The following is a 24,023-nucleotide window of genomic DNA, read 5'->3' as shown; positions in this document are numbered from 1 at the left end:
TGTTTTAGGGGGGGGGTGCAAAAGTGTTTTAAAAAACACAAAAAAAAAAAAAAAAAAAAAAAAAAAAAAACTGTTGGGCAATGGTTACACTGAAGAGAGCTCGTCCAGTTCCCAGCGCCACACAAACATCTGTGAAGTATGGAATCGGCTCAGTCAATGGAGACATCTCCTGCACATATTTACTGTGGTTTTTGTAGAGTTTTCATTCCGCATCTTTACTGAAGGGCTTCCTTTTATACTGCAGCCCAACAGCAGACTGAGACTGGTTCAGACGCCGATATAATCCTCCGCATCGTCATTTTCCCGTGAATACAGCTGTGTGTGGCTGGACAACAGCATCTAATCCTCAACCCACCAACTCTGTGCTTTACAGTTTGTGATGTTTGTGCTGAAATTATGTGCTTTGATTTGAATAAAAATATCGACTTTGGTCCCAGTCAATTCAAATGATGCGTTTTAGGTGATTTCCTACCGAATGAGCTTTACCTTTCCGCGCTGGGCTTTGTATTAACCACTCTAAATGAGGCCTTCAGAGTGATGCCTAGTTAATTATAATGTTGGTGAAAAAGCTAATGAACAGTCTGCCCATCTCATTTAAATATTGTTGTAGCACAGAAATATGGTGTTTATGGATAGAAATAAGGCTCCTCACTTTTATCTGTCCTTCATTTCCTGCAGATACCCCCGTAAATGTCCATCCCTGTGGCTTGTTAAATCACTTCTGAGGCAGCTTGGTCACTTTTGAATCGCTTTTCACAGTAATGCTCCACAAGAGATGGACTGAGTGTTGCATTATCCCTCCACGTCCGTTTTTCCAGCTCACTCAGAATAATGGCCTGAATCGGGCCGAGATAATTTCACTTTGTACCAACAAACAGCATAAAATGCCCGAAAAGAATAATTCTCTAATAGCAGTAATAAAAATCTCACCATGATAAACATAAAACCTTCGGTAACACTTTATGGAAATAAAGTATTACCAAACCTTCCATAGAGGATCATCTCTTTTCTGTCTAAAAGAATCCTGTGCTGCAGCAAATGTAATGCTTGTTACACCCTTAACTGCAAGACAATTCAACTTTGAAAATTAAGAACAATTATTTCAACTGGGATCATGTCCCATTATCATGCAAATTACAACTGAAAAATCACTATTGTCACATAAAGATAGAGGAAAAGAAATCCATTTGATGAATAAGTGAATCAGCACAGAAGCATAAGCGATAAATAAACACAAGTAGGATTTAAATCAATACTTTGTGAGTCCAGAAAACAGTTTGTAAACATATTGTGATAAAATGCATTCTGCACGAGAACACCAAATGAAAAGATTCTTATAACGCCTACAGTAGGAGAATCAATGACAAGCCTGACAAATTATTCATCGATTAAATCTAAAAGTGGTCCAGATAGAATTTAAACATACAGGGGAAGATCTGACATAAATCATAACAATAAATAAAATAAAAACAAGGAAACCAAATGCTTTTGCTATTATTCTGCCTTTTTTCCACTATGGAGACCAAATATCACATTTTATGACAGAAAACTTGATCTGAAAGTGGGCAACTTCTGTGAAAGTGAAAACTTTTACTTAGGAGAGACTTCTTCATCTCTTTATGGGAAACCCTTTTTGCTCAACAAATATGAAACAATCTAAATCTGGTTTTAAAGTAAACACCAATACAAACTTTGCTGCTTTGACACAGTCTGTCCCAATACAGACGATTGAAGCGCTTTATACGGGCCGCTTTCATTGTATTGACTCTATAAAATCGATGCATACACCATCCTGTTATTGCGTTGGGGGTTCTACTAACTGTACTCAACCCTCATTTACAATCCTAACAGTGAAACAAATTTGACAAGCTGTTAACCAGTTCGACAAACCAGATTATCAAAAAAATGTTTAGTAACTCACCAGTAGCCTATAGCTAGCAGATTGAGCACAGGGCTGTTCCTGCAGTTTCCCTCTGAGAACTAAACATGTTCAAAAAGCTGCAAACTCCACAGTTACATTTAACACTGTGCGCTTCTTAGTGCTTTAAACATCCCTGCATTACTCCTTCTACCTCATGAACTCGTCTGCTGCAACGCTTCAACAACGACGCAACAAACTCAAATAGTATTTATATAGATAATATAGTTCAAATGGTAATTTTCTTTCCAACCAACTAATGCATTATTGCATTTGATCCATCCAAGTTTTGATCCGTTATTCAGATGTGGGTGGTTCATGGCAACGTAGAAAATAACATTTCCACATTTACTCTAGAGGAGCTACTATACAATGCTACTATAGATCAATAACTTATTTTTGCTTGTGTTTGATGCACAATATAACTCAAAGGTCCTTGAGATCTACTGTTCTGCAGCTTTAAGATGTAGGCCTGCTCCAACGCACCTGAATCATATGAATAACCCGTTACCAGGGCTTTGTCAAGCTTGCTGACATGCTGAAGAGGTAATTAAATCGTTTGAATTGAGTTTGTTAGAGTAGGGATGCATCTAAAACCTGCAGGATAATAGCTTGCGAGGACTAGTGTTAGAGACCCCTCTTGTAAGTGCTTGAAAATAAGTCCAATCCACTCAATGCAAAAGTGATACATATGTTTTAAAACACTAACTGATCTTTTGATTGGCACGCAGTGAGCTTGTTTTTAACCAAATGATCAAAGTGATGCGTGAACGCACTTTACAAGTAGATTTTTTGTTTTGTTTTTGTCCTTCGTCTCACTTCTTACCTTCACGCCACATTATGAATATATGTCTACAAACATTAATTTTAGCAACTTTATTCTTGCTTTTATAGCGGTGCACACATGATATTGCGCACAGTGGTGGCTGTAGACCAAATTTACCATGGGGGCCCAGAGTGGAGTCAATGTTATTTTTTCATGGGGGCACAGAACCAAAGAATGAAACAAAAAGGACAATATTACATCATTTAATATATCAAGTGAACAGCAAAGACAAAGAGTCACTTGCAGCTCTGGATTTGCAGGTTGCACATGTCTCTAAATTATCAGATGAAAACTGTACAAACTATATTCTAGTTTATAGGTATAATCTTCTTAAAGTAACCCCTGTAACTCAGAAACATTTTTTTTTCTTTTACTTTTATTCTAATCTGTATCTTTGTAAAGACTAAGATTCTTTTTGTAACAAAGACATTTTTACTCTACTAAACAACATTTGCGTTTTTTTTTCAGTTTTCCATTAACAGTTAAATAAGCATTTTCTAACAGTGGCTATTTCCTATTTTGCCAGCCATTATTTAGATATGAATTATTGAAGGGCACTCAAAACCCATGCTGTGGGAACTGTGTAATCATGCACCCAAAATTCCTCAAATTATTCCCACTCACGCAGCTTTTCAGCACAACCAGCTAACACGTGTTTAAAAATCAAGATTAATTGTGCTTTGTTAGTCAGTACATTTCTATTCTGAAATTATCCAGGGCTCGCATCTATGCCTGTTTACATGAACTTTGATTTGAATGTACGTCCAGACACAAAACAAGCGCGCCTGCATACTTTCTGCATTCATATAAACGAATGCAGATAAATAAGTTGCACAGCTGTCTCCTCATGTTTTCCACCAGAGGATATCAAACCACTACTCATGTATGCACAGACACATTTGGCATGCAGACAGGCCAAACGCTGCCGCATCCTGCCAAATGGGGACGAGAGATATGATTCGACTGTCGTGAGTGTGATCCAGAGCTGTCATCCAATTTCACCCACCTTCTGCTGCTGCAAAGCGACTCAGAACTGATGAATTGCCAAATGACCAGAGACACGGCTTTTAATGGTTTATTCATTCTTTGTGACATCTGTGACTTTTATTCCCCTGAATTTACTAGGGCCATATCTTTTTTTATTTATTTATTTATTCTTATTACTTTGCTTCATTTACAAGTTTAATATACCAGTGCAATCGTTATGAGTCGAGTGGTTATTTAAGGAAATAGTGTTTACCATAAATTCACAGCATATTTCCCCCATTGGCTATGTCTGCCAAAAGTTATCCTCGATTGCCTCTTAAAGCGTTTGATAAGCACTGCTAATTATTAGCGGGTCATGACAAACAGAATTCCTGTAAAAAAGAAAAAAGAAAAAAAGAAAAAAAAAAGTTTGTTTTTATATTTGATTTGTCCCTAAGCACAGAGTAAATGTTGAAAACACAGACTGAATTTAAATCAGCTCCTCGCTCGCAAGCTGTAATATCTCTGAGAGAAAAATTTATGGGCTTTATCTTTGTTGCAGTAGAAGAACAACCATCGTCACAGCCTGAAGAAAACAACAAATCCTCAGTGCTGATGGACTTCAGCAATTGTTTGTACGACAGGGCTATATTTGCGATTTACGCACAGCGGGATGAGAGTAAATTAATTATAAAGCAACTTCCACTCTTGCAAGCATACCTTGTAAAATGTGCAAAAACAGATTTTGAATAAATCTATTTGTTACTGCAGAAGCAAAATATCACACTGAAAATGCATTTATTCGGTAGACAAAACATCCAAGAAGAGATATTTCTTTTTTACATATTATCTGTGCCACCTTTTGAGACACCCCAAACAATTCCTGCTAACATAAATGGATCTCAAGCTCTTTTCTTTTTTAGATTTATACTTTACTTTTCAAGTAGAGAGTCTAGGAGCACTTAATAGATAATCCTTAGCTTTCTGTTACTCAGATATAAATATAATGCAATGTAACGGTCCGTCTCTTAGCCACTTTTAAAAAGAGGAAAGACAAAAAACATTCAAGTTGAGTAAATGTGTGTTGATTTTTGTAAATTTGATCATGGCTGCTCTTTAAACTACTTTAGAACCTTTAGGAAGCACTTGGAAATTTTCATCTTGCCATCATAATGTTTTAGGAAGATGGAAAAGCATCAAAGCCCATTGATGTAGATCCCAAATTAAACATTTTCAGTTGGAAAATTCAACAGTGCTGGTTACATAAACATGGAGTAGATTCATATGAAAGTAGCTCTGATGCATTGTTTTTCAAGTTTTTGATGGAAAGTTTTTTTTTGTTTGTTTTTTTTTTTTTTAAATGTTTGCCAATACCAAAATCTGGTGTTGTGTAGATTTTAATGGATTTAAGAATTTAAAGCAGTGTAAAGAATAAATGATGCCAGTAGTTCTCATTTTGACATTTCCAAACTTTTGAATTGTGGGTTGTTTTCATACTGGTTTGGTTCTAATGTTTTGAACCAATTATATTCTTAAACCCTCCTTAAACCATCTTCATGAGGATTCAGCAAATTACAGTCATGAAAAATGTAAAAACCCTGCATCAAATTACATTAAATGTAACTACAGTAAATTCAGGTCAGAAGGATTGTGGTGTCCTTTTCAGAAGAACCTTCGATCCTTAAAGATATTTTCCATAACAAGTTAGATTTTATGGTGAAGACTACCTCCAACTATAAGAGACAGCTGCACATTTTCTGGTTTTAAAAACAGGTGTGAAAGGACATTAATTGTCCTTTCACACCTGTCTGCACCAAACCCACATACATCCAACATAAATTATCCAAGTTTCTGTGGTACTGTTTCTGGCTTGTTAGAAAAAGTAAAAAACACATTTACGGTGTTTTTTTTTTTTTATTCTCAAACAAATAATAAACTTGTACATGTATTTAGTTGTAAAAACTGTAGTGATTGGAATATCAGATCATGTATGTTTGCTAGCCCTACGCATTTATATGCTCTTTATAAAAGTACGTTAGATTGCACAACATACACTCAACTTGTATTTGGGATGGTGATTTTCAGACATCCCATAAGTAATCTCATTGATTTCAAATAATTGTATTGACAGGGAGGAGCTGTGCAGTTATCTGTTTAAAACTCAGGAAGCGCCATGAGTCACCAGTGTTTATTTTATCTCATTTTGAAATTAAATCTCAATCTAAAGTGTCTGCTGTGTGAGGTGGGAGAAATTTAATTTCAAAAGGTTTATCGTCTTCTGTCACTGATCTCCGTTCATCTGAACATAATTCATAAGTCCTGTAAATGCTTGTGTAAAAAGATTGAGACGTTAATCACATTGCTGTTGTTATTTGTGGCTCTGGTCATCCAAGCCGGGCTTTATAGGCCATTTGAACAGCTCTAAGAACAACAGATATTGATCACAATTAATGCCAACATGTGAGCAGCTGGCCTCCAGTAATGGTGTTTACAGGTTGCTAAGGACGTGATAGCATGTGGTGATAAAGTTTTATGGGATTTAGGAAAGATGCATCTACTGAAGACATTTAAAGATACTCAGTGTCTTTAGCCATTTAGATTTTACTAAATACCAAAGGGTCAGTTAGGGTCAGTTAGTATTTATCTTGATTAAAAAAAGCAAAGCTACTTGATATTAATGAAAGTGCGACCAAATATTTAGCAAATCTAGAAAATGAAAACAAGACAACAATAAAAAAGGCATTTGTTTGTGCTTGTTCTTTGACTTAAACGACTAGGATCGATACAGATGAGGAAAAACTAAGCTCTATGCAGGCTGTAATTTTATGTCAACTTTCTAAAATGTTACTAAAATGTCAATAGATTGTTGCAAACAAAATATCCAAATGGTTTTCTTCAATGATTGAACATGCTATACATGGTTTTAAAAAAAAAAACACACACACAACAAAGTGATGGAAGTATATACGAGAACGTTGTCAACATTGTCATCGCAATACTTCCCAATATCTGGATCACAAGATTTTCAAATACATATTTCACCCCTTGGTAACACTTTATTTGAAGGGGGGTGAATAAGACTGACATGACACTTTCATAAACATGACATAACTCCTGTCATGAACATCAATAAGCCTTCATGAATATTTATGACTGTTGTCATAAAGCGTCATTCGGTAAATTATGACACTTTTAATACAAAGTTGACATTATTCAAAATGTCTTTGTTATGACAACTTGACATTAACCAGGAAATCATTACTGTTTAAACTTTACCTTTAATAACATAAAGTTACCTAATTTTTAAGGTGCAATCAATAATACTTTTATAACAAATTTATATCAGTAATGATTTCTTGGTTAATGTCAAGTTGTCATAACAAAGACCTTTTGAATAATGTCAGCTTTGTATTAAAAGTGTCATAATTTACTGAATGACGCTTTATGACAACAGTCATAAATATTCATGAAGGCTCATTCATGTTCATGAATATTTATGTTTATGACAGTGTCATGTCAGTCTTATTCACCCCCCCTTCAAATAAAGTGTTACCCCACCCCTTTATTGCAAAGATGTGGGTTTCTTTGACTGTGAGCTGATTAGATGTTTAAACGAGGATGCTGGAAGAGCACAACCAAACTGCATTCAACATTGTATATGTTTAGAGATGAAAAAAACAAAAAATCCCCATGATGCTCCTAAACTGTAATGATGAATATGTTTATTTCCTGATTACATGGCGATTTCATTCAACTCTGCTTATTTATGCATCTGAGTTTTTATTGCCCTGATATACAAGGCAATTTATCTCCCCTGATGGCTGCCGGAGTCATCAATCAAACACAAAGATGAATAGTGGAGTGGAGAGTGACTTCATGGCAGGTATGAAAAGTACAGCAAATAAAATGAGTAAAAGATATAAAACTGCATGTTTTTCTGTTGGTGGAGGAACAAATCACTGAAGTGTTTAATAAAATATCCTTGTGCAACTTTATCAAAAATCTATCCAGTATTGATCAGTTGTACTCCTTGTACAGTTGTTTTCTAACCAGATTTGAAAATGAGCGATGGATTTATGTGACATATGTGATAAATACCGATCTATGCCTAAACTATTAACACAGCAGACGACTCTTGCTGATAATTTTATATTCCATCGCAAAGTAGATTCCTAGACATGTTAATCAAAGAAGCAGTAATGGGTTTAGAAGAGGAGGAGGAGAGAGTTATCAAACTGCTTTGACTGAACTACATGCGACAGTTTGTGATGCCAGATCAGAGGGGATCAAAGTTCAGCGTCAGGCTTCCCATTCCCTAAGAACTCCTCTCACCTCATCCCTTTCATCCCCACTTCAGTAACACAAAGATGGCATTGCTGGCAGGGGGTCCACTGAAGTCCTGCACAACAGATTCTTGAAGGCTTTGAAGATTTTTAGGGGAGTCCTAACAAAATCCAAACCACTGAAAAACCCATTTGTCTCGCAATGTTTCAGATCATTAAATCATTCTGAGCTTCCCATTGTTTCAGTCAATAACAGGCACCGTAGGCTGCAGCACAAACTTTGTCAGCAAATCCTCCTAATGTGGCCACTGAGTTTCCATCTAAAGCAGTTCCTTTACTTTGATTCAGCTTATTTTTACCCTTCAAAACTGACACATTTACTCTGAATGTCTGAACATACAACAACAAACAACCCATGCAACTTAAACATTAAATACAGACAGAAAAAAACAGCATCCCTCCGTCTTGCTCTAGTTGTCTTCAACTACAGCGACATCTGCACATTCACACTGCTGATTAATAGATGAACTGAAAGTGGCTGTCTGACAACTCTCGTCTGTCAGGTATCTCTTGAGACGTAAAGTGGTGCTTGAACTATTTCCAATTCTGAACCTAGATAAGGATCCTTAAGTATTCTTCAAACTTGACTCAGGTGCCATCTAGGAGAGGGAAATCTAGAGTGAGTGGATTCCTTCGTTTATTTAAAGAGAAACAACATGGTGGGACATTTACAATTAATAAATGTTGCAACAAAACTCCTTCTGTCATTTAAGAGCATCGGTAGTAGTAGAACGGTAAAGAAAATAATCAGGAGGTTGGTTTGTCGTGTTCTGCTAGATCACAAGCATTCTTCATCCATATATAAAGTCATCCTGCCCCCTAACCAGATTTTTCCTTTGATCAATTTCAAGTTCAATATTCTACACCAGTGTTTCTCAGTTCTGGTCCTCGGGGACATGCATACTTTAGATGTGTCTCTGTTCCAGGACACCTTGTTCAAATGATTGCCTGACCTCCCCTGCATGCCATTAATCGCTGCAGGAGCATGTTAATCACCCACTTATTCAAGTCAGGTGTGTGGCAGAAGGGGAACATCTAAAACATCCAGGGCAGTGGTCCCCGAGGACCGGAATTGACAAACACCGTTCCACACTAATTGACATCGCACTACTTAGAGATCTTCTCAGAAGCAGCCAGTCTTGTTTTCAACTCCACATGGCTCGTTGAGATTTTAGCTGCAAGTGTTCTGGACTATTTTCTACCAGCTTAGTAATATTTTGCCCTTTTTCTTAATTTCAAAATATCTCAAACTTGTCAAATTGGATTAAGACCCGTGGAGAACAATATTCAACTCTTGGCACTAGTTCTCTGTAGGATTTCGGCGTGGATTTGACTGGGCCATTATAACACATGAATATGCTTTGATCTAAACAGTGGGTGTCCAGCTGCCTTCAACCCTAATTCTACTGCTTCCTCAGCATGTCAAAGGCCTGCTAATGAAACATCATTTGATTCAGGTGTGCTTAACCAGGGAAAGAATTAAAACGCCATCATACCAGCCCTTTGAGGACTGATTTCAAACACCACTGACCTAAACTATTCTATTGCAGTTTTGACTTCATGCTTAGAGTCATTTCATTCAGTTTCAGTTCCTACTCTGCCTCCAAAAGCTTTTCTTGAGGTCCATTTAGCTTTTTTCCATCTTCCCATCAACTCTGACCAGGTTCACTGCTCTTGCTGAGAAAAATGCATCTGACGTCACCACGTATTACTGTGGAGATGGTGTGATCAGAAAAAAACAACAAAAAAAACCCAGAATGTTAGGTCGTATTTGTAGAGAGCATGACACAGAATCTCTTGTCAGAATTAACCAACCGAGATGGGGCCCACAGTAACTCTGCAGCTCCAGAGTTACTGCGGGCTCTTGGTTGCTAGTGCTGTCCTTGATGGTCTTCCAGACTTACAATTTTGGTTAACAGATTAAAAAGTGCTGCACTGAGATGCTAAAAGTGTGGGATATTCCTTTTCAACTATAAGATATTAATTTACAATAGAAGCAAAATACAAACTAAAAGATCAAATATCCTGTTGATCAAAACTCAAAGACAAAACGAAATCCAGGTTCTAGAAAGAAAGAACTGAAGACTGTACACATGAACCCTTAGCAGTAGTTATGCAACAGCAATGCCTCCACTTAGAAATAAGGTGGATTTAAAGCGTCTCCAGGAGACTGCCATGAGTACCTGCCTTTTAACCTCTAAAAACCTCTTTTATTCTACCACTGAGCCTCATTACTGACGAACAGCACTACCAGCTGAGCGAGGCAGATGTTCTATTGTGGAGCACGGCAGCTCCTCAAGTGGCCAACATCCATCTGAAGGCGCGAGTGCGCTGCAGCTGGCAGCCGCAGATGAGCCAGGACAATCCATCAGAACAAGGAAAATCGAAGTGATGAAGACTCCGTATGGGAAGCGTTTTGCTAAACAGAAAACAGCGATGATCTGCCCTGCTGCTGTTCTCCGCAGGGGAAAGACAACATTGTGGGAAAAGCAGCTGAAAATATCTGACAGCTTCTGACGGCACTGATATTATTACTGACACAGAGAGGCACAGACGTTTGCCAGGAATTTCCATAACAAATCGGGTTTTGCCCCATAGCCCCTGCAGCTAAAGGCGGCTAATGGAAGCACAGGGTGATGGGAGAGAGAATGGGGGCAGCTGGTGGCAAATGTCCAGTCAGTCTTTGTTGGCTTTTGTAGCTGCTGACAAATGCCAGCAGACAGCAGATGCTGTGGGGAGAGCAAAGATCTATTGCTGCAGCCTGAAGCCATGTTCACCATGCCATGTTGCTGTGAACCGACTCTCGTTTATTCAGCCTCTGATGCTGTTCTGTGTCATACAGTGCAACTCCAGTCACTCATACAGAAAACATCGCAGTACAATCACGCTATAGAAACTAAATGTTTCGACGTGTCCATGAAGCCAGAACACGGTGTAATCAAATCCATTACATAGAGAACAACAAAAAAATATAGCATATAAAATGGTTCTTGCGTGTTCGATCAGCATTTAATTTGCCCCAGCGAGCTGTGCCATGATTTGCATTAGCATTTGCAGTCATCTGGCTTTTACAGCCCAGATGTGCTCCAGCCACATTACGCTCGCCTCACTGATCGCAGAGAAGCTCTCCTTCTGATTTGCCAGCATACCAGAGACAAGGGGTCAGCAAAGTCATCGAACGTAAAAGGACAAAAAGAAAACTGTGGCAGGCCAGGCACATCCCAGCATGAGTTATTTCAAGACACTCTTCTCCAGTTGATTAACTCCACTAAGTCCACCCCTTAAACCGTTACCACAAGCTGCTGCAGCAACATGAGAGAGCCAGAGTCCAGACAGGCAGCTTGGAGCTTGCTGATCTGTCAGGGAAGTCAATTCGAGCCAAAATCTGATGAGAGCAATTCTAAAGTAGCAACATCAGGTTTATATGCACCCATTGGCTTCCTCTGGATGTCAATCCATACTTTACCTTATTTTATTAACATATTAAATGTTGGGATCTTTTCTCCATGATTTGTAAACCCAAGTTATAATGAAGTAATCTAATGTTAATATTAGGGTTGATTTATTTTTCTTTTATTATGTTTTTTTTTTTTTTTTTTTACAATAGTAAACGCACTACCTTAAAAATATGTATCTCCTTCAAGAATTGTTCAGTTTTTGCTAATATTTTTCAACTTTATTGTTTAAGATTATAAAACATGTATTGATATACTTTTTAGATGAATAAAAACTTTAGACATTTTATCCTTTAAAGCAAGAAAGGGATCCAAACCAATCTAGTTGCCTGCAAAAAGATAATTGACACCCTTGTTAAATCATGAACTTCAGTTTCACAAGCCACACCCAGGTCAGATTATTGGAACCAATTTAATAGGACCTGTCTGACAATATGAAGTAGGCTTAAAAATCTCAAAAAGCGACTCATCGCGCTCTAATTTGAACAAATGAAAAACAGACATTGAAGAGACTTCAGTGAAGGCTACTGTTCACCGCTCAACAATAAGAAAGAGCTAAAGTGGAACCATTAAGCTTTTGTTACAACTGGAGAGCGAGGGAAAAAAATAAGCTAAATTAGCTACTTTGGCTAAATTCAGTTCATTGAATAGTTTGGAGGAAATAAAACAAACTATGCAAATTGAATGGGAAGAAGTAGAAAGTATTTTTTTTTAAACCTAGATTTCTAACAACAAAAGGTAAATGCATTTTTGGAAGACAATTTGAGAAAAACGTTTCGTTTGAAGAAGACGTTAAGTCTTTCTTCATTGTAAGCTTGGGACTGCTAACTGCTACGGTCTTGATGTCTGTAATCACAGAAATCTTCACACAATTTCTTTTTTTTTCTATCTTTTGAGAGGGTGGCTAAACTGAGGGGTTAGGCAGGATACAGAGCTCCAGAGTACTTTAACAAGGAAACTTTGCAAATTCAGATTCAAATGACTAGCACAGTAAAAAAAAAAAAAAAAAAAAATTTGGAAAACTGGTTTTCTAAAAGCAAATGACTTATTCCCTGAATCTCTTACTCTTTTAAAAGTAGAAAGAAGCAAAGAAATCTCACGGTTGGCCGAGAACTGTGGCGTTTCTTTAATCATTGGTTCTCTGCTATAACATTAAGTCGAGTGCATCTTTAGAAACACAAGGCTTATCTGAAAAAGACCCAACAAAATAATTGCTTCTGTCAAGACAAATTAATACTGTAAAATTCTGCACAATACATTACATTTTTAGTGCAGTATTAGTGTGTGTAGTATTTATATTGAAAAAAGGACTATTAAAAATAATTGTTGGCTTATATATTCAAAGGGCTATGATTTCAAATTGTAGATGCCAACATAACATTTAGTCAGAGTCTAAAATGTTCACACTGGTCACAAATTATGATATTACAATGATGATATCGCGACTGATATCGTCATCACAATATTTACCGATAGTATTGGCAAGGCAGGATGACGGGGGGACAAATGGGACTCCTGTCCTGGGCCCTGCGTGGAGCGGGATTCAAATCCAAAAATATGGTTTGGGCACAACGCTTTAGTAAAGTTCAAAATGCTTGGTATGCTACAGGCAAAGACAGAAAAACACAGCTTCAATCTGTCGCTCTGCCATAGGTCAGGCAGCTGCTGCATCATTTTGATGAATAAAAGGACTGTGGCTGTCACCAGAGGATCAAGCCTCAAGTTGCAGGTAGAGCTCAGCAGCTGGACCTCTCTCATCTATGTGTCCTTTGCTCTTATGGCAGTAAAAAACTGAGTTATTTCTGTCAGAGATCTGATGCATGTTTACTAGTGGAAACCCAGGGCAGACAGGGAATGGGTAAAAAAACAAACAAACAACAAACAAACAAACGTCTTGGTAGATGGTAGAGGCTGTGCTTTTTCATATCTTACGCTAGATCAATAGATCGAGATACAAAAGAACACCTCTGGCCCCAAATCAAAATACTGTTGAGAAACTGATATTTAATTATTTATCTGTAAAAACCACTACATGAGTTTCCTGCACAAGCATTCCACACACAACCACCTGATTAATAAACAGTTTAAGATAAGGTGCTGCAACTTTGCAACTCGTTTTATTATATTAAGTCTTAAAATAATTGCCAGGTTTCGTTTATTAACTGAATTTGTAACGCTATCAATGCTGCTCAGACTGTCTAAAAGGAGATGAAGTGCAAATAATTCACTGTGATGTGCACTTTTAGTCTACACACAGAAACATGCAAAACATTTTTAAGCTGTGAGCACTGGTTATTGGCTTCATCAGTTCATTCTTTTTCACAAGGCATTTAACTTTTCAGCATTTGTGTAAAATTTGCAACAATATCTCTTTTGTTTTAGCAAATCAGAAGAGATGAAAATTGCCTAATATTTTGAATGCTTAATAAAACCAAGAGCTTTGCAGACTTTGTCATATTCCTTGCTCTTTTTTTGTACCCGCCATCATTTGCTTTAATCTCCACTGCCACTTTTGCCGTTTTTCTTTTCACTGCCTCAACCTTCATCTTTCCTCATCCATCAGCTATGTGCACTACTGATGTGCCGTTAATGTGGAACTGTATGAAGCCTGGTCCCTGTTTCAGAGAACGGACTTAAATTCTGAAGAGAATGCAGATACTCTGAACAAACCTGTGATACTCAGAATGTTCTGTTTTAGGACAGGTGGTATGACTCAGATAAACTCAATTTTGAGTTAAGTCAGTTAAAGGTGAGTGCAGGTATATTATTGTCAAGAAGTCATAAGTGAAAGGCAGATAGTTGGATCCGCCATGGAAACAGGAGGAAAAAAGGAACTCAAAGTGTGCATTTGTGCTTGTTGGGATTACATAAGACGACAACAAAAAAAACAATACTGTCACTGCTGCAAAATAGCAAGGTAGCATGGCAGAGATCAAGTTAGTGAATGAGTACAATATGACAGAGATTCACATGTGTTAGCACCGACAATCATGCTCGTCCACATGTTACAGCTGTGGTAATAAAAATAATTTACCACTGCAGGAAAACTCTATATCCAGTCATTGGTGGTGATTCTAACTATTGTGAGGAATGAGTTGTAGCATAGCAGAGAGTAAAGGAGGGGGAGGAGGAGTGATTGACAGCACTAAGACCCTCCTTCTGGCTCTGATTGGTTGTCTCTGAAATGAATCGGAGAGGTGCATTTAGAAATACTACAGAAAAAAGTGACTGGTCTGCTGCTGAGTTGCTTTGCAGGTTAAGACACCAGGAGCAGTTTAAATGATTTCAGCAAAGGAATCAAAAATAGTTATGTAATAAAAGAAATATTAAATGAGATTTAATTAATTGAATATATAAAATGGGATGTCAGCCACATCAACCGTGTCGCAAATATGAATTAATTTTCTACTTTTATGGATTCTCACGGAAGACTATCTTCTTCCCGGATCAAGGCAAAGCTGTCAGCTGGCCTGATTATCACCATTACAAGATTTTCTGATATCATGAATCCCTGATAGTGCAATATCCGGAACATTACTGGTGAGTGATTTAAACGGGATACATTCACAAGAGAGCGATTGTTGCCTGTAGTTTAGCAGCATATTTTAGCTACACAGTTTCCATCATATACGCAGCCTTGTTTCTAATGAAGCTGTATGATTTCAAAAACAATTGCTGTACCATATTTTAGGCTATATTTAAATGTAAAATGATAGCTCCGAAAAATGTGCCAAGAACTGTGTCTAATGAATGCGTCTCATCTGCCCAGAACTGCATGCACTACCATGCTCATAACAGCTGCAGGAATATTTATGCATAATGCAACATTCTACTGACATAATTTCTGTTTTCAAAATATGGCCATGATTAAAACTGGCAACAAGAAAGTCACCCTGATACATAAGTAAAGCAGCGCAAGTCACAAGTGACTCATGTCCTGTCTTACATCACATACTCAAAATATGGTAATGGTGACTCAGTTGTAGCCTTTGCTTCCTCACTTTCCTTCTTGAAATATCATCCTTACATAAAAATATTATATCAGCACTTATGGAAACAAAAATGTAGGCCATATAAAAGACACTTCCACCATCTACCTATGATTCCTTGCTGCACCTCTGGCTTGCAGCTCAGGATTTGAGCTGCAGCGCCAACTTGTGCACCGATATATGCGACATAACTGTTGATGACATCGTTTGGATTTTAGTCTGAAAGCAGGCACCAAAAAGGAGAGTCGAAAATCCAAGACAAAGGAGGAGACTTTACAAGTGGTCTCAACAGCAGGACCATTCCTCATTATTATTCTAATCAAAAGGGCAAACAGATATTTCGTTTATCCAGCATTTTCTGAAAGGATACTACCTTTCCATTCTCAGTACAGCATCAGTTTAAAACTTTTAAAACTACGTTTTTGCCTGAGGGAAAAGAAAACATATTTTTTAAAAAGTGCTTATTATTGATGATGTTGTGCATCTGTAAGGATAAGCTGCTTTTATACAGCTGAATTCCCAAAGGTGCTCTCATTCTCATATTTTGTTTTTTAGATGTCAGAATGAAAATATATTCCTAAACTGTGGCTGAGAAGTGGGCCCTCAAGCCTGAATTTTTAATCCCTTGTTCAATCTGGACAAAGATTAAACATGACAAGAGATGGAATTTATGAAAATGTGGATTCAATCAACATTTACTCACTCCCAACCAAAGGCACGCTCCTGTAGGACTCCAACGCAACCGGGCTTATAGGGTGCATTCACATCACCCCTGTTTAGTCTGCTTTGGTCAAACTTTAGTTCGTTTGTCTTTAAGGTCCGGTTCGTTCGGGGAGGTGTGAATGCATAAAACTCTAATGCAGGCCAAATAAGCAAAGTCTGGTACAATTAAAAACCTAGGACTCGGTTTGGCTGAAGGGAAATCTGGTGCGGTTTGAATGTATAGGTGGATGCAAGCGGAGCAGAGAACGCTCCACAAGCAGGACGCTGACTGTAGCTCAGGGCTTTCTGGTCAATATATCACACTCCGCTCTGCGGGTTAGCAGAGGTGTTGTGTTGGTTGTCACGGTAACGGGTCTGCGTGTGTGTGTGTGTGTGTGTGTGTGTAGACTAAAGCTGACACAGAAAGCAAGAAAAGGCAGAATATAAGTGATTTAAAATTGTTTCACACCTGTTTATCGGCATTATATTCCCTTTGCTGTGGCGCACTGCAGCCACTGTCATTTTTAAGCCTTCAATAAACAACAAAAACTGGACTAATTGCCTCGTTTGTTATGAATACTGCCACATTCTGCACACAATCATCAAATAGGATTAAATATTTCATAAAGCATAGGTGGCACGGTTTGTGAAATTTTAAACAACTTTTAACAGCAGCAGTTATGTAAAATTAAATTAAAATGAAAGAGAAATTTGCTTAGGCCTCTCTTGCATCTCGACATGAACTGATAGAAAACAAACTCTTTATAGATTTATATCCACGGAGAGTACATATTTCACATATCAGAACATCAGCAATTTTCTCAGCTTTAATTTATACCATATTTTATAGAAATCAAGTAAGAAATAAGGGCGCTATGACCATGTTTTGTGACAGATTCCTGCTACAATGCATATGCAAATTGCAACCCTTCCTCCTGTGACAGTTGGTGGTGGGCAGCATCAAGCCGTGGATTTGTTTTTCCATTGGCATTTGACAGGCAAACTGGTTAGGGATGATGCTAAGATACAGGACAATCCTGGACGAAAACCTGTTAGAAGCGAAAGACTTGAGACGGGAAGAATGAATGGTTTATATTAATGAAACATATATGTGTAAATGACCCAGTCAAAGCCCAGACCTACATCTAATTTAGGTGTGGATTTCCCTCCAATCCGACTGTGCTTGAACAATGTGCAAAATCTGAGCTTCTGAATGTTCAAAGTAAATTTTTCCAGGTGTGGTTTTCTACAGTGATATTCAATAAATTAGGATATACTCCCCAATGAATCTCACTAGTCAGATTAAAAGTACCTTTTGGAAACAGCAACCTTTAAGCAGGTATTAAAATAATTTCCAGTAAGCCCACATTTCTATTTTAAAAAAATAGTTTATTGGCCTGATTCTAACAAAATGTCGTGTTTGAAGTAACTACAACTGAAATATCATCATAATTAAAAGAAGTAAAAGCTTTCAAACATCCATATCTGTGTAATTGACTGAAATAATGTGCAATTATGTGTTTTGTTTATTGTGTTTCATTCAGTGATAAAATTTCAAAACTAAATGGGATTTTTAATAATATTCCAATTTACTGAATGGGTTTGTATTCTGCACCAGAATAGCAATTAATAGGTGCATTAACCAATACATTTGATAAGTGTTGGAGAAAGGATGCATCTAATCCCTGCATAAGACCAGCTCTTGAGGAGTGTATCTAGCCACCACTGATAAGATTAAATTGATGCTTTAACCTGAAAAACTTTATTTTTAACATCTTTCAGGGACTATAAAATCTTAAAGCCTCTTGCTCCATTATATTTTATTTAATGGAGTTCTTCGTCTTACGTATACTTGTGTTTAAACAAATCTATCACGGCTGCATAGTTGAACATTTTTATCTTTATAAAATATGGTACATATTTACACACATTTTCTCTGTTAGTTTCTATTGGTGCTCCATTTCCTTATCCTGCTACTGATCCTGGTCTTACCTTAAAGGACCATGTGTGTAAGAATAAGTTGGGTTTATCTGGAACCTTGAAGTGGGTGGGGGGTGTCACGGTCAGGTTGATCAAAGCAAAAACCGAGCTTTGTGACGGTGCCAGGAAGGATGATTGGAGGCAGGCGAGAAAGAGATGTTCATGTGCACAGATGGGAAGCTGACGCCCAGCGTGGAGGCCAATTGGAAAAAAACAAACAAAAGAAAAACGAAAAAACATGGAGGACAAAGGCTCCTCAGCCTCTCTGAGGGAAGCTGACAACAACCGACTCACCTGACTTGGCCACAGTGTCATTTGGAAAACTTAGGTCATCCTCGGCTACCCAGGAAAAGTTCCAGTATCCTCTGGGAATCCCGCCAGCGTCCCTACTGTCCAAAGATTCACCTGTAGTGACAGAAAGATTTCCCCATCAGATCACAAGGTAAGAGACAAAGAAAATGCGACACTATGGAATAGCTTATAGAAGGCATTCAGCAACTGATGATGCTCTTTTTTTGTTTTTGTACTTGCAGTGACTGTTTAAAACCACAGACTAATTAATGGAGCAACAAAAACCCAGCAGACTTTTTAATCCGTCTGCACAATAAACATTGAAAATTAAAAGAGAACACGATACTGCATCCCAGCAGTACAACCTCTACAGATTCATTTCGCTAAACTCGAACAGTATCTCAGTGGAGATGAGTTAGAAAAGTCCAAGCAGCTACATAAATTGGTTATTGGATATCAATACACTGCATAATTACCTGAGGGCAGGTTAGCCTAATTTTGTCTGACTTCATCTTCACTTTCCAAACTCAAAGACTAATTATCGCAACTTCGAACTGAACGCTGATACTGTAAAGACTTTTCTCCTATACTTCATGGATAGCCCCCATCCCCTTCACATCTCACACACACAAACGCTTTCATTTTGTCCTTAACTCACAGACAATTAGAGTACAGTCAGACTAATACGCTGGTGACAGAAAAGGAGACCCCTGCACAAATCCTGCAGCCATTTTAAATTATCTTTAAAGAGCAATTGACTGTAACTGCTGCCTTTCACGGTCTGAAAGCATCGTGTTTTTTGTTTTTTGTTTTTTTTAGGCAAAGTTAGTGAAATAATATTACTTTTTTTGTGTGTGCAGCATAGCTCCCATAACACTTGGGTGACATTCTTGCAATGGTCTCATCCACTATTTGCCGTCGAGGTCTGACTGTCTATACCGGAAACAGAATGAATGTATTTTGAGGACAACCATCGTAGGAGCTCAGAAATCCTCGTCAGGAGAAATCCCTTTGTTCCTGATGTTCTCTTCTCTTCTCGAAAACAAGAAGCAGGATTCCTACACATTTGTCATTTTCTAATTTCAAATCTTTCTCAAACCGAATGGTTTCCTTTAACTGTCTCCATTTTTAAGGATTATCCATCCATTTCCATTCATTCAAATGGTTTTAGAATGAGTGAAGAAGGCAAACGAAGTTTCTTGAATCCTAATTCTAATCATTTGTTATGGAAATTATGCAGTAGAGATTTGACTGAATTCTATCAATTCTCCAAAGAGGGTCAAATATCAGCCAGAAATTTGTTAGAATCTTGGTGATGACTGCAAAAAAAGTGTTATTTCTCTGCACTTCTCCCAGGGATGTTTGACCAAATATTATTGGCAATGTACAATTATATTTAAAACAGCATGTATATATTTTACCGTTTAGATTGGAAACAACTGGTAATTATACAAAGTTTAATAATATTAAAAGTTTGTATGTTCAATGCATCTGAAACAGGCAAACACAGAGGAGCCTAACACAAACTGTGCAGTTGAATAATATCTTTACATCTAATAGAATCATCAAACCACAGCTTTTTTCTGTACAGTGCAGTGGTTTTACAAATAAAAGAGATAGCAAAATGCAGTTTGCTCAACAGACGAGCGAACCTGAGCTTGACAAATTGTTAAAGTTTATTCCTTAATTAAAAATGTTCCAGCATTAAACATCAACTGATAACATGTCCAAGAAACGTAGCAAAAAATATAGCATTGGCTCCTGTGAGCTTTAAATTATTTATCAGTTTGTGTTTCTGTTTGGTGCATGCAACCGAGAATGCTGGCGGTTTTTAATGTCTTTCAAAATATATTCATAGAAAACATAAACACAATCTCCTCCACACATTCAGGGGGGAGTTAATAGTGTTACTTTTTTCCACCCACACCCAGAAATCTTTCAAATACAGAATGGATTGATGCATAGAGATAGAGTCACACTGTCACTTTAATATCCCTATGCATGAACATACACCCTGCTCTATCTTTTTGACTGTAGTATGAGCAATACATTGTGAAGCAAAGGAAGAGCGTTTTCTGTTCGCCTTTTGACAATAAAGTAATTCCATCACACACATTCTGTATAATGGTTGGATTTCCAAATGATTTCCTAACCGCAGACATCTCTACAGGACAAAATGTTTCATTTTTAATAATATTGTGCATTGTTCCAAAAGGTCCCCTGATACCCTAAAAACCAGCAGACGAAACCAGTGGAGAAAAACAGAAAGGTTCACAAGACGGCAGAGGAACAAATAGGTTTTTGTTTTTTCTAGATAGTGCAATATATGATGTATGTGGTGCTTGTGGCCTCTGTTTCGTAGCAGTGCAGTGGTCCAGAAAGGAAGCCAATTGTCCATGAAAAGTGGAAAAAGGGTAAGTGCCCAGGTAGTAGATTTGCTGCTCTGCTATAGCTTAGAGATGGTGTACTCTAAAGTGGGACTACAAGGATCCCGGAATGCTTTTCTTTCCCTTAGGATAACTGGGAATTCTCTTCTGTTGCTTATTGAATGTAAGTCAATTTCTAAAAGGCTTGTTGAAAAAAAAAAGTTATTTATGTGAAGAAAAGTGGAATGATACATGGAATAAGTATTACAAATAGTATTACATTTCTTAAATACTTAGTGATAAGTTTTACAACGTTTACCATATGCTCAAAAAAGGCACCAACTGTCCATGTAAGAGGTGAAGGTTTTTGCCTCCTCTTCTGTGTATGTCATCACTTCTTTATTCTGATCTTTTTATTCTGGCCAGGTCAAATTCTGGGACATTCTAGCGACTGCAAAGCCAACTAAAAGTTTTATTTGCTGTGATTTTGAAATAACTGGCCTATTTAGAACAAAATCCTCCCTGGTTTCATCTTCAAACGATCAAGAATGGGTTTAGCATCCCTCCACTCAATCATACTTCTTTGATCTACACAAAGCTGCATGTACTAAAGGTTCTTTCACCTCAAACATAACTCTTGTTTAGGGTTTTGGGGTGATGTGTAAAGCCGTCCCTCTTCCAACGATTACATCGAAACAGGTCAGTATTGTTAATGAGAAATCATGTAGCTGACATAGGCTGGCACTTAGATACAAATTTTCTATAACATTATGCACCGTTTCACATTTTAAATTACATATTACACACATATAATTTATGGAATAACTTATTTTGTTTTGTATGCACGCCTTTGTATTATTTGATTATTTGGATTTCTACATTTAAATTTCATGTCAACACTTATTTTCTCCACTCTTTGGCATAAAAACCTTGTCTTGCTGAAAGAAGATTAGGCTTGACGAAGGCATTTGGAAACGTAATGAAACACAACAGCAGTATCAAGCAGTTTACACCTAATTAAAAAGGAAATGAGGAAGCAACTCCCCCCTTTTACCCCGCTGCGTTTTCATATGCTCCGGACCTCGGCGTCCCAATTGTCCTCTTCTTTCCCCATTAATTAAAGATTTACCAGGGGATACATACATTACTGCCTAAATAAATTGATCACCTGTCCAGCCCAGTGACGCGCCATTAAATGCTTGTCAAAGTCCAACGACGCCACGTCAGCCGACAGAGGCCTGGAACTGGCTGCTCTCCTTCTACTACAAAAGGCCCCATTGATTTCCATCAGCAGACTAAGGCTTTCATCAAGGCCTTCACAAAATGCCACACAAACTCTTAAAGCACAACAACATCCACACACGTTACCGCACAACAATTAGCGCATCATACCCTGCAGATATGTGGCACTGGCTTCATCACCCAAACATGAGGTTGCTAACAAACGTTAATGCAGTTGTCATGTTTTTTTTTCCCCAAGACTTGAAGTCTAAGAGGTTAAGCAAAGCAGACAGATTTAGGTGTTCTTGTTAATATGCCACCTTTCTGCGTTTGCCGTTAGCTTTAAGTCTGGGGAAGCGTTTGTCATGTTCTTGGCACAAACCCGGTCTTGTAAACAAGCAGAGATTTTTTATTTTTTTTGCTCCAGTTGTAGAATGCAGCCTATTAACTCAGAGTGCTGCCCATGAAACTCAACTTGAGGCCTCCAGTAACGTTTCTGTACAGAAGGAGGCCATCCCAGTAAACTCGCTTCTTCCTCTCGCAGAGCTGTCTTGGGACTTTAAAGGCAAGACAGACACAGGAATCACAGCCAGCTGAAAGGAGTTCACTAACATATGAGGGCTATATGAGGGAAAAGTGATTCTGAAAGGAAAGATGAACATTAAAATCAAGAAAACAGCAGTTTTACATTGAAAATATGCTTATAGTATATGATTAAAACATCAAAGGCGTCTTCTTTAACTGTCTGTCGGGTGATGAATGTATAGCTTCTCACGCAGTGAATTTTGCTCTGATCACGCTATGCATCAAAACCAGCATGCTCAAGATTAATAACATCAGAGGACTGTCCCTGACAGTACTAAGGCTGCTCCAAGAGGTTAAAAATGTTCATTTCTGTATGTTACACAAAAAAGTGCCGTTTCAAAAGAAAAAAAAAAAGAGCTAAAGATTTCATCAAAGAAACAAATCGATTTATTTCAGCACAACACTGGCTTCCTGGTCTTCCTCGGCACACTTTAATGGAAATTATTTTACTCTTGCACACTGATTGGCCTCTCTTTGAAGCTACACAACACCAATCAAGCCAACAGCATCACATCTCTCCACAAGAAGCCTCATTTTCAGAAATGCTTGCAATGCATAACAAATGACTCATCAAAAGAGAGACATCTACAGTAAAGAGCCAAGAATCTCAGTTTTAATGAAGACAGTCATTTATAGGCCCAACAGAGGAAAATGATTTGGAGCAGGTCTTACACTTTGGCTATGACTGCTAAATTTTCATAGAGATAACTGAACTAAAGCAAATTTTTGTGGCTGGCGTTGGTAATGGGAATGTTAATAAATAAATTTAGCCTGACTTGATTTTAGTAAACAACAATAATCTACTGGGGTCCTTATTATCTTTAGTTTACTGGTCAAACACATTTTCATAGACAACTCTGTTTTGCCCGGTCACACAGGCGCAAGATTTGTTTCTTGCTTTATATATATATATATATATATATATATATATATATATATATATTGTAAAAGTACAGCTTCTTAGTATAATTTTAGACAACAGCACTATCTTTGAAGTTACGGGAGTGATTTTTTTTTATAAACTTCATAAGGCAAATATGTATGAAAAAGAAAATGGAGTCTAGAGAATTATAAAATATATTTTATCCCAATATGCAGGTTTTAGAACAATAAATTTAACAAAACACCAAGTTTTAAACATTTCTTTGACAATGGCATCTCATTATCCTACAACCTGCCATTTATTTTTATTCAGCGTGAAATACTCATGATTAGTCTAACACGGTTGTCACACACATTATTACTGAGGTTTCTCTGCAATAAAATTCCTGAAAAGAAAATATCCTGTTACTTTCATAAGGGGTTATATTTTGATATCTTGCAATCCCGAGTGCATATGAAAAAGCTCAGTGTACTAACTCGTGTGCCCTAGTTCCACACA

The 24,023-nt window shown here is 37.5% G+C and overlaps 1 protein-coding gene across 2 annotated transcripts in view; it reads right to left on the bottom strand.

The window, feature by feature from the left end:
* Positions 1-18,580, bottom strand: part of alk (ALK receptor tyrosine kinase) — a 247,612-nt gene extending 229,032 nt beyond the window's left edge. For both annotated transcript variants that reach the window (XM_015036882.1, XM_015036881.1), the window contains exon 1: positions 18,474-18,580. The gene's annotated coding sequence lies outside the window, so the exon portion shown is untranslated. The remainder of the gene's footprint in view (positions 1-18,473) is intronic.
* Positions 18,581-24,023: the final 5,443 nt, after the last annotated feature.

This window comes from Poecilia latipinna, unplaced genomic scaffold (genome assembly GCF_001443285.1).
Source record: "Poecilia latipinna isolate Pla-1442-1.1 unplaced genomic scaffold, P_latipinna-1.0 Scaffold384, whole genome shotgun sequence".
Taxonomy (NCBI): Eukaryota; Metazoa; Chordata; class Actinopteri; order Cyprinodontiformes; family Poeciliidae; genus Poecilia; species Poecilia latipinna.
Note: the sequence above shows the minus strand (reverse complement) of the source record. Positions and strands in the feature narration are given on the sequence as shown.